Raw genomic sequence first — 14968 nt, 5'->3', positions numbered from 1 at the left:
CTAGAGGAGGGGCAGAGGGCAGATTCTCCCTCACAGTGCTAGGAGAAACCAAACCAAATCTCCTTGATCTTGGACTTCCAGCCTCCAGAACTGTGAGACATTAGATTTCTGTCATTCAAATTTGTGACGCTTCATTGCAGCAGGCCTAGCAAACTCATACAGTGTCCAGTGAAGTCGCTCATTCGTGTCCGACTCTGCGATCCCATGGACTGCAGCCCACCAGGCTGCTCCATCCGAGGAATTTTCCAGGCAAGAGTACTGGAGTGGGTTGCCATTTCCTTCTCCATGGGATCTTCCTGACCCGGGGATCGAACCCGGGTCTCCTGCATTGCAGGCAGACGCTTTACCACCTGAGCTACCAAGGAAGCCCAATACAGTGTCCAACAAGGGTCTAATTTTCTTCCCATGATGATGACTTTTTTTTTTTTTTTTTGCCTTTTTTTTTTTAACAGCAAAAGTAAACACACACACACAGAAGTTGCTCAGTCGTGTCCGACTCTTTGTGACCCCATGGATTGAACCCCCCAGGCTCCTCGGTCCATGGGATTTTCCAGGCATGAATACTGGAGTGGGTTGCCGTTTCCTTACTCCAAAAGTAAAATTCTTTACAAATCCTCCTAGGTGTTTCTGCCCTGCTGGGACCCTGACTCTTGCACTGAAGTATCTTTGGGCTTTCTTAGCAGGAGGACCTGACTCCTCATCCAGGGCAGCCTGCACTGCCCCTCCAGACAAAGATTTCTCTGATGCTGGGTATCTGTGTTGAGAATGTGAGCCTGGGTTCATCTTGGGCCAGTGATGTACTTGCTGTTGATTCGCAGTAACTTTCTTAACCTCTCTGAGCTACAGATTGCTCATCTGCAAGACAGAGCTCACACTTGACCAGGTTGCTGTCAGGGCTCAACAAAAACAACGCAGAAGCTCCTCAGCTTTCCCTCTGTCAGTCTCCGTGGTGAGAGAGACTTTAATGGTTCTTTGTCTCTTGCCTTGTCTTCATACCCGTCAGCCTGCTCTCTTGGGTTCTTCCTGCTCTGCCCCTTCCCCAGTCTCTCTTCTCCCCTGGAAAGGCTCCTCCCTCCCTTCCTATTTACATCCTAACAACCCACAGGGCTCACTTCACACCCTACCCCCACCTCAAGACATCCTCTTTGACCCCTTCAGTTCTAAGTTCAGTTCAGTTGCTCAGTCGTGTCTGACTCTTTGTGACCCCATGGACTACAGCACACAAGGCCTTCCTGTCCATCGCGAATTCCTGGAGCTTACTCAAACTCATGTCCATTGAGTTGGTGATGCCATCCAACCATCTCATCATCTGTCGTCTCCTTCTCCTCCTGCCCTCAATCTTTGCCAGCATCAGGGTCTTTTCAAATGAGTCAGCTCTTCGCATCAGGTGGCCAAAGTATTGGAGCTTCAGCATCAGTCCTTCCAATGAATATTCAGGACTGATTTTCTTTAGGATGGACTGGTTGGATCTCCTTGCAGTCCAAGGGACTCTCAAGAGTCTTCTCCAACACCACAGTTCAAAAGCGTCAATTTTTCGGCACTCAGCTTTCTTTATAGTCCAAGTCTCACATCCATAAGTATTTTCTTCTGATATATTTCCCAACCCAGAGATCGAACCCAGGTCTCCCACATTACAAGAGGATTCTTTACCAGTTGAGCTACCAGGGAAGCCCTTACAGCTCCAAAATGACCTCTAATTGAGAGGGGGGAAATGGGGCCAGAAAGGGAGGCGGGGAAAGGAAAGTTTTTGACAAAGGACACTATCTGTGTCACTCCCTCCACACTGGCTAGATGCCACCTTGTCTGTTTTGCTAAGATTTTAGTCTGTGTTCTGGCTTTCCCCTTGGATCGTCAGCTCCAGTCATAGTCAACACTGCTATTTACCAAGTGCTTACAATTCAGACCGATTTCTGACAGTGGCCAGGTAAAGGAGAAGTCGTATAATTTCCCTCTTAAAATACCCAGTCCAGACTGTCTGCATTCAGCAAGTGTCTGCCCGTGGTCACGGTGGTGACACGGGAATGACTAACATCTGGTGTCACTCAGGCTCTTTCCTCCTCTCGGTGAGGCGGCTGTGGGTGCAGAGTGACAAAGTGAGACGGGCCAGCTCTTCCCAGGTGACTTAGTGGCCACCGGTATGGTGTCACAGAAGCCCTGTGTCTGCAGATGACGCTGCTGGGGACCTGTCACAGGGCCCGATGTTACCCTCAGATAAATGACATGACACGGCGGTACTCTGGGGGACGTGAGGCCACTGTTAACACGCAGAAAGATAACTGTCATTCATTCAACAAGTACTAAGTTGTTGAAATACAACAGGCGTGAGCCCCTGTGAAAGAATTTAGGAATGGCTTTGTTGGGCAGAGGACACCACGTGAAGTGATGGTGCTGGGTCAGCTGAGTATCACTGAGGAGTTTGCCAGGTGTTGCCTTGAGGTGAGGATGAAGAACTCGTGTGGCCCATGAGAGGGACTGTAAAGATCCCTGATGGCCCTGGGTGGCCTGGGGACCCTGGGTGCACGTGTAGGGGATGGAGGAGGGGCGTGGAGAGTGCAGGCTGAGATCTTTCCATCTAAGGTCAGCGACTGAGCCCACCTGGGGCAGCCTTTGGGGAACCTGCCTCCAGCAGGACTGGACATCCCCAGAAAAAGCCCTTCTGGCCGACTGAGATTTCTGGAGAGCAGCAGGGCTCCCCTGTGCGCACACAGCCCTGTGACTTTCTTTTGATTTTAATTGGATAGAAATGTTCCCCAAATATTTTGGGCAACATTTCACAGTTTTTCTTTCTTCCATTCTTTTTCTCCCCCAGGCAGCAGGATCTTATTTTATTTTCCTCATCTAAAGACTCCTGCGGACAAATACTGAGCAATCCTCATTGCATCAGAGGTGGGAAGTCACAGCCCTGCTGGGGGAGGGGGCGCGGTGCCCCTGTATCAGCCTCCAGGCAGAACCCTGGGGTTCCCAGGAGCACAGTTTGAAAGCATCCACGTGGTGCAAACAGCACTGGACTGCAAGTCAGAGGTCCTGGGGGAAGCCCAGCTCTAGTCCACACTAGTCACGTGAGCCGAGGCCCGTCTCTTAGCCACCCTGAGGCTTCGCTTCACCCTCTGTCAAATGGGAGACGATAGCAGGAGTCCTGCCTTTACCCCAGGATTATCATGGGAATGAAATGATAATGAAATCTGTGGACAGCCCATGCACACTTGAACATCTCCCCCGCAAGGTTCTGTTGTCCTTCACGTTATACACACCGCTGGCTGCTTAACATGCACTGACTGTAGCTGAACATCCTTCTGCAGGGTCAAGAAATTGGACATCATAATTCTGAATTCTGAGCCATCACACACCGCAGCACTCAGAAATCAAAGGGAGGCAGACACTCTTCCAGAGCCTGATGGCTGTGACTCCTTGTTAATTCTAATGTCTGTCTTTCTAGTTTTCTGTCTCCTTCCTTGGCAGACTCCCAGCTGTCACTTCTGTCTGCGCTTCTGGTGCCTGTCTCACCCCAAGTTTGTTGCCTCTCATCCGTGGTGGCCTTGACAACTGGATAATGAATTTTGTGAGAACCACGTATAGAGTGAAGGTACACAGGCTCAGGTAAAGTGTATGATAAACGTCGTGCACCAGCTATGTACCATCTGCTCAGCAGCTAACGATCCTTTAGCTTCTGTCTTGCCTGTGCCTCAGATGAGTGAGGCTGCATAACAGAGGGACTGCCGTCCTGAGTTCTCCTTACTTACAAGCCATCATTTCCGATCTTGTGCTGGGCTTGGGAGCCGTCAGCCAACCCTCACGTGTACTCTCTCGCTGCACGACCCATAGGAGGCCCCTGGATCAAAGCAGTTGACAAGAATAGGTGTCCTTGTGCCAAGTTCTCTGATCCTGGGGGCAGAGAACCCAAGTTCTCTCCACCTTTGGGATTTGGGGTTTTCTTTCCTCCCCTGTGCCTTGCTTTGTTCCACCAAGTAAGCGCTCAGATTTCCTGAGGGCTTCCGGCCTGCCAGGCCTCGTGCTGAGCACTTTGCCTTCTTGATCACAATCCATCCTTAATACAACACAAGAAAACAGAAGCCATTATGTCCTTCTTCCAGGTAAGAAAACTGAGCTGGGAGAGGATGACTAGCTTGCTCAGGGTCACACAACTTTTTAAATTAATTAATTTGGCTGTGTTGGGTCTTAGTTGTGGCATGCAGGGTCTTTCGCTGCAGCACATGGACTCTAGTTCTGGCGTGCGGGCTTAGTGATTCTGTGGCATGTGGGATTTCAGTTCTCCGACCACGGATCAAAGCCACGTCCCTTGCATTGTAAGGCAGGTTCTTAACCACTGCATCACCAGGGAAGTCCCAAGGTCACACAGTGCTCTCCAGAGTTACCTCTCCTGGGCTCTCAACAGTGAGTCCCAGGCCCTGCTGGGTCCTGGGTGTCCAGATTCTCTCCTACAAAAGGTGAGTGGTCTGAGCCAGAGACCTGACACGCACCATTTAGAGAACAATGAAAGGAGAAAAATGAACAAAGCGGAGAACAATGAAAAGTATCCTCCAGAGAGCAGAGGGGGCCCCCCAGGACTGGGGGAGGCCCTGTACTGAGCCTCTGGGCAGGAAGACCCAAGATTGAGGCAGCAGTCAGGTGGTGTGCTTTCTAGAGAAGGCACTGGCACCCCACTCCAGTACTCTTGGCTGGAAAATCCCATGGACAGAGGAGCCTGGTGGGCTGCAGTCCATGGGGTTGCTAAGAGTTGGACGTGACAGCGACTTCACTTTCACTTTCATGCATTGGAGAAGGAAATGGCAACCCACTCCAGTGTTCTTGCCTGGAGAATCCCAGGGACGGGGGAGCCTGGTGGGCTGCCGTCTGTGGTGTTGCACAGAGTCAGACACGACTGAAGTGACTTAGTAGCAGCAGGAAGGTTGCTTGAAAAATATTGCCTCCACCTGCTGGCTGTTGCCTGGAAATTCCTTTCCCTGGGATTCAACCTTCCATGTCACAGTAAAGAGTAAAACTTAAGATATAAAGACTTCCTGCTTCTGTGGCCATATGTTAACATTCATACTAAAATGTAAATGACTGATACCAGCTCCCTTTAAGATCCGTGGAGGGTTTTGAGAGAAGGAAGAAGCACCCAGCGGTGCTCCTGTGGGTATAAGGAAGGATGGGAAAGGAGACGGGGCATCGCAAAGTGAGGAGGGAAGCTCTAATGTGAGCCAAGGGATGCAGAGAGGACACTAAGAGATACAGACCCGACCAGCTCTGCAGTTTTGGCTAAAACTGGTCCTGGTTCCACATACTCACTCTCTGAGACCATCAGAGGTGTTCTCTGCACAAAGGTACATGGGGCAAGAGCCTCAGTTGGAAAGCTTTCAGTGGTAAAACCTGAGAGTGATAAAACCTATTGTGCAAAAAAAAAAAAAAAAAAATTTGCCAGGCTTTATCTTTTTTAATGCTTTGACCTGAAGACTGGTTTCGGAAAACTGCCTCTACTGAATGCCACATGGGCGTTTAAATGACCATGTGCGGGTGTGCAGGAAACCCCATACGTACAGAGAGAAGGCTCTTACACAGAATATGCTCCAGGATTTGTTAAGTTCAATAGCACAGGCCTCCATCAGAAGGCAGAAAAAATGTTAAATTTCAACTGACCACGAATCCTCTCTTTACAAGTCAGAGTCAAATTCTCGATACTTCCTGCCTCTCAGGTGCCCTGCCCTTCCTGAAGATGCTTTGCCTTCCTGGCAGATTCATCTCTGGAGCTTTCCTTTTGCTGTCTTGCAAGATAGATTTTTGTTTTATTCTTTAATTGCAAGTTGGTATAGGTTCACTTAAAAAATCTCAGCCACTAAAGAAATAATCTTTCGAAGTGAGTTATTCCTTGATTCTCAAGGTATCACCCCCCAACCCCATTCCCTAAAGGGAATCACTGCGGCTGCTAAGTCACTCCAGTCATGTCCGACTCTGTGCGACCCCATAGATGGCAGCCTACCAGGCTCCTCTGTCCCTGGGATTCTCCAGGCAAGAATACTGGAGTGGATTGCCATTTCCTTCTCCAATGCATGAAAGTGAAAAGTGAAAGTGAAGTTGCTCAGCCCTGTTTGACTCTTCGTGACCCCATGGACTGCAGCCTACCAGGCTCCTCCATCCATGGGAGTTTCCAGGCAAGAGTACTGGAATGGGTTGCTAGCATAATTCTCATTTTTTCCTTTCCTCTCTCCATCCACACACATACATACTTTCTTTTCAAAAATGAAATTATTATACTTTCCCTTCACCTGATTTCTTCACCTCAATTACAGATGACTTCTCTTTGGGATAAAAGGAGCTTTTTAAGTGGTTACATAGTGAGTGTCAAATTCTTTTGTCATTTACAGTCTCTATTCAGAGCTCTTTAAATTTTTGTTCTGAATGTCTTGTTCTCATTGTGCATCTGGGTGCTCTGTAATGTGTCAATGAGGTTAACTCACTGTGTCAAGCGTTGTTAGCAGCAAGATGCTTTTCTGGAAGCAAGTGAGGATAATTTATATATCAACTCACACCTGGATCTAGAAGAGTAGGAGTGGGAGAGGCTTAGAAATGTGAAAGCCCAACCTGAACAGTATCACTTTAAAACAGGAGTACAGCGATTACTTTCCTTTTCTACTGCCTATTATTAAGGAGCCCTGGAGAGAAGCAAGGTCACAGCTGCCCGGTTGCATAGGTCACTGTAATGACCTGAAACAGCAGGCAGGTGAAGCAGAAGAGTTAGCTTGGGAGAGACGAGCCTTCAGGGCCTCTGACTTAGGCCTTGCATCCCTCCTTTCTGGGCTTTCCCAGTCTAGGCTTTGTGGAGCAGGCTGGGGGCTAGGGGGTCCTGAGTCTAAGGTGGGTTTGCTAGGGATCTCACATCCATTCTGTCTGGCTTCCTTGGTCTCACTGCTCAAAATCCGTGACCTCAGTCCTGATTCTGCTCCTCTCTCCTCCAGTCAACCAGAGTGGAGTTGACAAAAGCAGTACTCCTTTCTGGGATGGCCGTGGGCACCCACATCGCCAAACAACTGAGAAAGATGCCAAGGAAGTCTTGTTGCACAGAGCAGATGTGTCCCAGAAAACTTGGGCCCACGCTGGCTGCAGGAAGACCTCAACCTGATTACCATGTACAAGCTTAAAGGGAAGCATGTTTGCAAAATGGACTTTGGGTTTGGAGTGTGAACAAACATGCCTTGCGTTAGCTCTCCAATAGCACAGAGTAGGGTGGTTTGGTTTGCATAAATCAGGAGCCACTTCTGAAAAGAAAATCCATTGTTCAGGAAGGAAGCAGAGTGTTAATATCATGCAGAAGTTTCAGTGCTTTTGTGGAGATGATTTGGTGTTCTGGCTAAAAGAGAGTTAAGCAGAAAAGGCTTTTTGTTTCAACCTCTGTGTCTGGAAATATCTCTGAAATGTCCCCATTTGATTTCCGGCCTTGGTGCCTAGCACCCAGGGAACAGAATTCAGTTTGTGATGACTGAGTGACATTCTTCGCTTCCGGGTCTTTCTGAATTTTAGTTCATCATGGCATCAGGCACCAGAGAGAAGTGTAGAAAATGTGGAAGACATCTGGCGTTTGGTCTACAGAGTATTCAGACTTGGAACCAATGGGAAGTTGATGGTCCAAAGGACAAGGGAACTCGTGATGCAACTTGTAGTTGTTTTGTGGTTATCTGCTCGTCAGAGTCAAGTCTAGACTTTACCATCATCTTGGGCAAGACACTTGTGGGAGGGCCTCCTTGGGCAGTGAGAGGAGCTGAAATCTAGGCTCTTACGTGGCCCTCACGTCTGTGTCCCTGAGAACCACGCCACTCTGGTTGCTTGAGCATTTCTGTTAATTGTTATTTTGCTGAGTGTCGCCTGCCCCGAGCTAGCCAGGAAATTCGTCAAGCACGGACACGCTGGCTCCCGTGGCAGGATTCCCCGTGAAAGCAGCAGACATACATCACTGTAACAACAGAGCCCACGGGGGAGCTGGACACGCTGAGGGTCATCATTTGGCACCCCTCAGGATGATGATGGTCTTTAAACCTGGCTGCTGCTCCCGAACGCAGTCTGGGGGTGATGTGAACACAGCTGGCCTTCCCGGAGGAGCAGGGCAGAGACCCGATGATCAGGGACGAAGGTTGCTTTGATCCAACGCGGTCTCACGGTTAGAATTCTGGGGTCTTTGTCTTGAGATGGACTGAGGGGAAGGCCCTGGGACGGGTGGGGGAGTCCTTGACTGCCTTGATCATCAGTCTCGCTGCTCCCTCTGTGGTCGCTGTGCCTCCTCACGCACACGTGCCACGTCCGCGTCTCTGAGCGTGTCCTCCTCTTTGAACTCTGATCTTCCCCACGGCAGCGTGTGGGAAGCAGGGGCGCTCTGTCATTTGACAAGTGAGGAGGCTGAGGCCCGCAGGGCGGGGTGACTTGCTCAGGGTCACAGTGGTAACGTGGGGAGGCTGGGCTGGGACTGGGGACCCCGACGCCTGTCTTTCTTCTGGTCTCTGAAAGCAGCCCACATTACTTTCAATTCTAATCGTGTCTCTGTGCCCTCAGAAGAACGGCCACTGTTCCCGCTTCCAGATGGGGAAACCAAGGCACACAGCAGTGCTATTTGCTCCTGGTCACTTGGTGAGCCGGGAGTGGAAGGAAGCCTAGAAACCAGATTGTCTGAATCTCAGGCCAGGGTTTTGCTCCCAAATGAGTGACTTCCTTAGTCTGTGCATTCCTGATGGGCTGTGGGATGCCCACCACGAGCGTCCTGAGCAAGGAGCCTCCACAAAGGAATCCAGAAGGCGTGACGGGGAGGGGACCCACTGGTGAGCACAGGTGGGCTGGGACCACCTCCAGGGAGCCAGACCTGCAGATGTGACAACCCCTGTGGGTCACCACACATGCTGCTCCTGTCCCTTTGTCCCCAGACCTGCCCAGAACCTGCTTCTCGATCCCTGCAATAGCCTCCACCCTATTCAGCTTCCTCCCAGGACCTCTCTGCTGATGGTCTCTAGAGCCCCCGGGGTGGGGAGTCCTCCTCGGGACAGACCTTCCTCTCTACTCTGTGGCCGCTCTGAGGACATGGAGCTGCTCTAAGGAAGGATCCAGCCCTACCTGGTGAGGGCAGAGAGTCGTTCCCCCTCCACGCCTCGTCTCCAGCTCTCCCGAAGACCTAAAGGAATGACGGGACTCAGCTTGTCTGAGTCGCAATGACAAAGCCAGTGAAAGGAGTTTAAGCAAAAAGAGAGGCTCCTCCAAGGGTGTTTGATGGAGGTTAGGGTGAGGAGAAGGTCCCCCAAAGACAGGAGGGGCCACCAGGCCTAACCCCCTTCCTGCTAGTCAGGGTAGGAGCATGGTTGGTGAGCCAGAGGCCTAAAGGGGAACCCCCAGAGAGAAAGGAGAAAACCCAACCGTGGTTCTTCCGGGGCTAAAGCCCAGCTCCATGCAGCCCTGTATCCAGCCCTCCTGCACTTCTGGGAGGGAGGGGACCACTCCACCTGGGGCTGAAAGGATTGTGTGGGTGAACCTGAGGACTATTATGAAGTATCTAGTCTACCTAAGCTTCACACTTAAATATAAACTCCACGCAGGCAGAGCCCTTGTTTACAGTCTTGTGTTTGTTTTCTATCCCTAGCGCCCAGCCCATGGCTAGCATTCAAATATTCATTGATAGTTGATATATAATAAGTTACAGGTATATAACAGTGATTCATAATTTTTAAGGGTTATACTCCATTTGTAGTTATTATAAAATATTGGTTATATTCCCCATGTCGTACAGTACATACTTGTAGTTTATTTTATACACAGCAGTTTCTACCTCTTAATCACCTGCCTCTGTCTTGCCCCTTCCTCTTTCCCTCTCCCCACTGGTAACCACTGGCTTTTTCTCTGTATCTGTGAGTCTGTTTTCTTTGGTTGTTACGTTCACTAGTTTTATATTTTAGAGTCCATGTGTAAGTGATGTCATATAGTATTTGTCTTTCTGTGACCTGTTTCACTTAGCATAATACACTCCAAGTCCGTTGATGTTGTTGCAAATGGCAAAATGTCATTCTTTTCTATGGCTGAGTAGTATTCCAATAGTATTCTTCTTTATTCATCTGTTGATAGACGCTTAGATTGCTTCCCTACCTTGGCTATTGTAAATAATGCTGCCATGAGAACTTGGGTGCATGCATCTTTTCAAATTAGTATTTTCATTGTTTCTGGATATATATCCAGGAGTGGGATTGCTGGGTCAGGTGGTAGTTCCATTTTTAATTTTTTGAGAAACTTCTGTGCTGTTCTCCACAGTGACTGCACCAGTTGCCTTTCCCACCAGCAGTGTACTGGATTCCCTTTTTGCCACATCTTTGCCAACATTTTTTATTTGTGGTCTTTTTGATGACAGCCATTCTGATAGGTGTTTCTCTGATAATTAATGATGTTGAGTATCTTTTCATGTGCCTCTTGGCTATCTACATGTCTTCTCTGGAAAAATAGAAAAGACTTTTCTATTCAAGTCTTCTGCCCATTTTTATTCTTTATTTTTATTTTTTTTTTGAGTTTTTTTTTTTCCTGCCCATTTTTAAATTGCATTTTTCCCCCCTGATGTTGAGTTGTATGAGCCATTTATATATTTTGGATATTAATCCCTATTGGTCATATCATTTGCAAATATTTTCTCCCATTCGGTGGGTTGTCTTTTCACAGGGTTTACTTGGCAGTGCAATAGCTTTTAAGTTTAATTAGGCCCCATTTGTTTATTTTTGCTTTTGTTTCCTTTGCCTTAGGAAACAGATCCAAAAAAAATATTGCCACATTTATGTCAAGGAGTGTTCTGCCATGTTTTCTTCTAGGAGTTTCCTGTCTTACATTCAGATTTTTAATAATTTTGAGTTTATTTCTGAATATGGTGTTAGAAAATGCTTTAATTTCATTCTCCTGCATGTAGCTGTCCAGTTTCCCTGGCACTGTTTAATGAAGAGAATGTCTCTTCTTTATCGTATATTCTTGCCTCCTTTGTTATACATTGACCTTCAGTGTGTGGGTCTATTTCTGGGTTCTCTAGTCTGTTCCATTGATCAATATGTCTGTTTTTGTGCTAACACCATTAATATTTTGATTATTGTAGCTTTGTAGTATAAAGGCAGGGAGCATGATACCTTCAGCTATGTTTTTTTTCAAGATTGTTTTGGCTATTTGTGGACTTTTGTGTTTCCATATAAATTTAAAAATTATTTGTCCTGTTTCTGTGGAAAATGCCTTTGGTATTTTGATAGGGGTTGCATTGAATCTGCAGATTGCTTTGGGTAGTATGGTCATTTTAACAATACTGATTCTTTTAGTCCAAAAACACAGCGTATCTTTCCATCTATCTTATCTTCAGTTTCTTTCATCAGCGTCTTAAGAGTTTGCTGAGTTCAGGTCTTTTACTGTCTTAGGTAGGTATATTCCTAGGTATTTTATTCTTATTGATGTAGTGGCAAGTGGGATTGTTTGCTTTATTTCTGTGATAGCTTGTTAGTATATAGAAATGCAACAGATTTCTGTATATTAATTCTGTATTCTGAAACTTTACCAAATTCATTGATGAGCTCTAGTAGTTTTCTGGTGGTGCCTTTAGGATTTACTATGTATATTATCATGTCATCTGCACACAGAGCCAGTTTTACTTCTTCCTTTCCAATTTGGATTCATTTATTGTTTGATTTTGGGGGCTAGGACTTCTGGTATTATGTTGAATAAAAGTGGTGACAGTGGACATCCATGTCTTATTTCTGATTGTAGGCTTTTCACCGTTTAGTAAGATGTTAGCTGTAGGTTTGTCATATATGGCCTTTATTATGTTGAGGTAGGTTCCCTCTATACCCACTTTCTGGAGAGTTTTTATCATAAATGGATATTGATTTTATCAAAACCTTTTTCTAAACTTACTGAGGTAATCATATGCTTTTTATTCTTCAATTTGTTAATATGGGGCCTCCTAGATGGCACAGTGATAAAGAATCTGCCTGCCAATGCAGGAGACGAAGAAGATGTGGATTTGATCCTTGGGTCAGGAAGATGTCCCGGAGGAGGAAATGGCAACCCAGTTTTCTTGCCTGTAGAATCCCACGGACAGGGCAGCCTGGCAGGCTACAGTCTGTGGGGTTGCAAAGAGCTGGACACGACTGAGTGACTGAGCATGCATGCACTTGTTAATGTGCGTCACATTAATTTTGCAGATATTGAAAAACCCTTACACCCCTGAGATAAATCCCACTTGATTATGCTGTATGATCCTTTTTATGTATAATTGGATTTGGTTTGCCAATATTTTGGTGAGAATTTTTGCATCTTTGCTCATCAATGATATTGGTCTGTAATGTTCTTTTTTTGTTGTATCTTTGTCTGATTTGGTATCAGAATGATGCAGGCCTTGTAGAATGAGTTTGGGAGCACTTTTTTGGTGCTTTTTTGTGGGGGGCGGGGAATAGTTTGAGAAGCCATGTTAATTCTTCTAAACGTTTAGTAGAATTCACCTGTGTAGTCATTTGGTCATGGACTTTTGTTTGTTGGGAGTTCATTTTTTTTTTTTAATCACTGATTCAATTTCATTACTGGTAACTGGTCTGTTCATATTTTCTCTTTCTTACTGATTCTGTGTTGGGAGACTACACCTTTCTAAGAATTTGTTCCTTTCTTCTAGGTTGTCCATTTTATGGGTAGAGGATGAGATGGCTGGATGGCATCACTGACTTGATGGACGTGAGTCTGAGTGAACTCCGGGAGTTGGTGATGGACAGGGAGGCCTGGCGTGCTGCAATTCATGGGGTCGCGAAGAGTCGGACATGACTGAGCAACTGAACTGAACCGATAGTTGTCTGTTTTAGTCTCTTATGATCTTTTGTATTTTGTTGCTATCAATTGTAACTTCTCCTTTTACATTTCTGGTTGTATTGATTTGGATCCCCTCTCTCTTTTTCTTTTGATCTCTCCAGCAAATCTGAATGAGAACCTTGCTCTCATTCAGGAAGAATTCTACTCAGGTAGAATATTCTTGGTTGTAGGTTTTTCTCTTTCATTAGCTGAAATATATCATGCCATTCCCTTCCGGCCTACAGAATTTCTGCTGAAACGTCAGCTGATAGCCTTACGGGAGTTCCCTCGTATGTTCTTTGTTGTTTTTCCCTTGTTGCTTTTAATACTCTATTTTTTGCCATTTACAGTGAGTCTTGTGTTTCTCTTTGGGTTGATTCTGTTTGGGACTCTTTTCTTTCTGGACTTGAATGTGTGTTTTCTTTCCCAGGTTAGGGAAGGTTTGCAGCTATTATGTCTTCAAGCATGTTCTCAGTTCCTCCCTCTCTCCTGTCCCTCTGGGACCCCTGTACCATGAATATTAGTGTGCTTGATGTTGTTGCCGAGGTCTCTTACACTGTCCTCGTTTCTTTTCTTTTTCCTGTCCAGCATCGGTGATTTCTACTACTGCGTTCCAGCTTGCGGATCCATTCTCCTATATCATTTAGTTTACTACTGATTCTTTCTAGCATATTTTTGATTTCAGTCACTATATTCTTCATCTCTGTTTGTTCTTTATATTTTCTAACTCTTTGTTTAAATCTTCTAATTTCTTGCTCTGTGCATCAGTTCTCCTGAGTTCCTTGATCATCTTTACGATCCTTACCCTGAAACTCCTCCTTGGGTAGATTGTGTATCTCTACTTCACTTGGTTATTTTTCTGGGATTTTAACAATCTTATTTCTTAATCTGGAACATGTTCTTCTGCTGCCTAATTTCACCTAAATTGCTGTTTTTTTATTGTTTATTTTTATGTATCTGGTAGGGTGGTACCTTTCCTGACCTTGGGTCTTTTGCAGAAGGTATCCTATGAATCCCAGCAGTGCGGCCCCTCTGGTCACCCTGTGAAGGCTGAGTAGGACCCAGTTTGTTTACATGGATGTTGATGGATCTGGGTGGCTTCTAGTTTTTCTCTGTGAAAAGAAAGCTGCTATAAAATTTTATACACAAGTCTTTGTATGCACATATGCTTTCACTTCTCTTGGGTAAATATATAGAAGTGCAATGTCTGAATCATGGTAGATGTAAGTTTAACTTTTAAAGGAACTGCCAAATCATTTTCCAAAATGGTTATAACATTGATTTTCAAATATTAAGCCAAACTTGCATTCCTGAGATAAAACATACTTGACTGATGTGCATTTTCCTTTTTATATGTTGCTAAATTCAATTTGATAGTTCTGTTTAGAAATTTTATATCAGTGTTAATGGGAGATATTAATCTGTTGTTTTCCTGTAATGGTTTTGCCAGGTTTGGCTTCACGGTAATGCTTAGAATGAATTGGAAAATAGTCCATTCTCTTCAATATTTTGAAAGAGCTTATAGAATTGGTACTTACTTCCTTAAATATTTGGTAACATTCACCTATGAAGTTATTTGGGCCTGGGGTTTTCTTTGTGAGGTAGTTTTTAACTACACATTTAATTTCTTTAATAGATACAGTGATATCAAATGATCTGCTTAATTTTTTAAGATATAATTCACATATCATAAAATTCACTATTTAAGAATCCAGTGGTTTTCAGTACATTGGCAAGATTATATAAACATCATTACTACCTAATTCCAGAATGTTTTTGTCACCCCAACATAAAACCTCATTCTTATTGGAAGTCACACTCCATTTTTCCCCAACCTCTAGCTCCTAACACAAATTTATTTTCTGTCTCTCTGAATTTGCTTATTTTGTATATTTCATATAATGTATTTGAAATGGACTCATATATAAATAAATGGACTCATACAGTATGTGGCCTTTTGTAACTGACTGCTTTCACTTAGTATTAACAGTTTCAAGATTCATCCTTATAGAATGCATCCTTTTTATGACCTAAATAGACAAAACAATCTTGAAAAAGAACAATGTTGTCAGACTCACACTCCTGATGTCAAAACTTATGACAAAAATCTCACATCTTATATAAAAGTTAACTCAAAATGCGTCAAAGA

The 14968-nt window shown here is 45.3% G+C and overlaps 1 protein-coding gene and 1 non-coding gene across 7 annotated transcripts in view; both read right to left on the bottom strand.

Moving 5' to 3' along the window:
* MAPK4 (mitogen-activated protein kinase 4) overlaps positions 1–14968 on the bottom strand; it is a 173301-nt gene that overhangs the window by 28816 nt on the left and 129517 nt on the right. The window lies entirely within an intron of this gene.
* Positions 294–365, bottom strand: TRNAC-GCA. Its single transcript has one exon. It is a non-coding gene; the product is annotated as a tRNA-Cys (tRNA).

Source organism: Bos indicus x Bos taurus, chromosome 24, assembly GCF_003369695.1.
Source record: "Bos indicus x Bos taurus breed Angus x Brahman F1 hybrid chromosome 24, Bos_hybrid_MaternalHap_v2.0, whole genome shotgun sequence".
NCBI lineage: Eukaryota > Metazoa > Chordata > Mammalia > Artiodactyla > Bovidae > Bos > Bos indicus x Bos taurus.
Note: the sequence above shows the minus strand (reverse complement) of the source record. Positions and strands in the feature narration are given on the sequence as shown.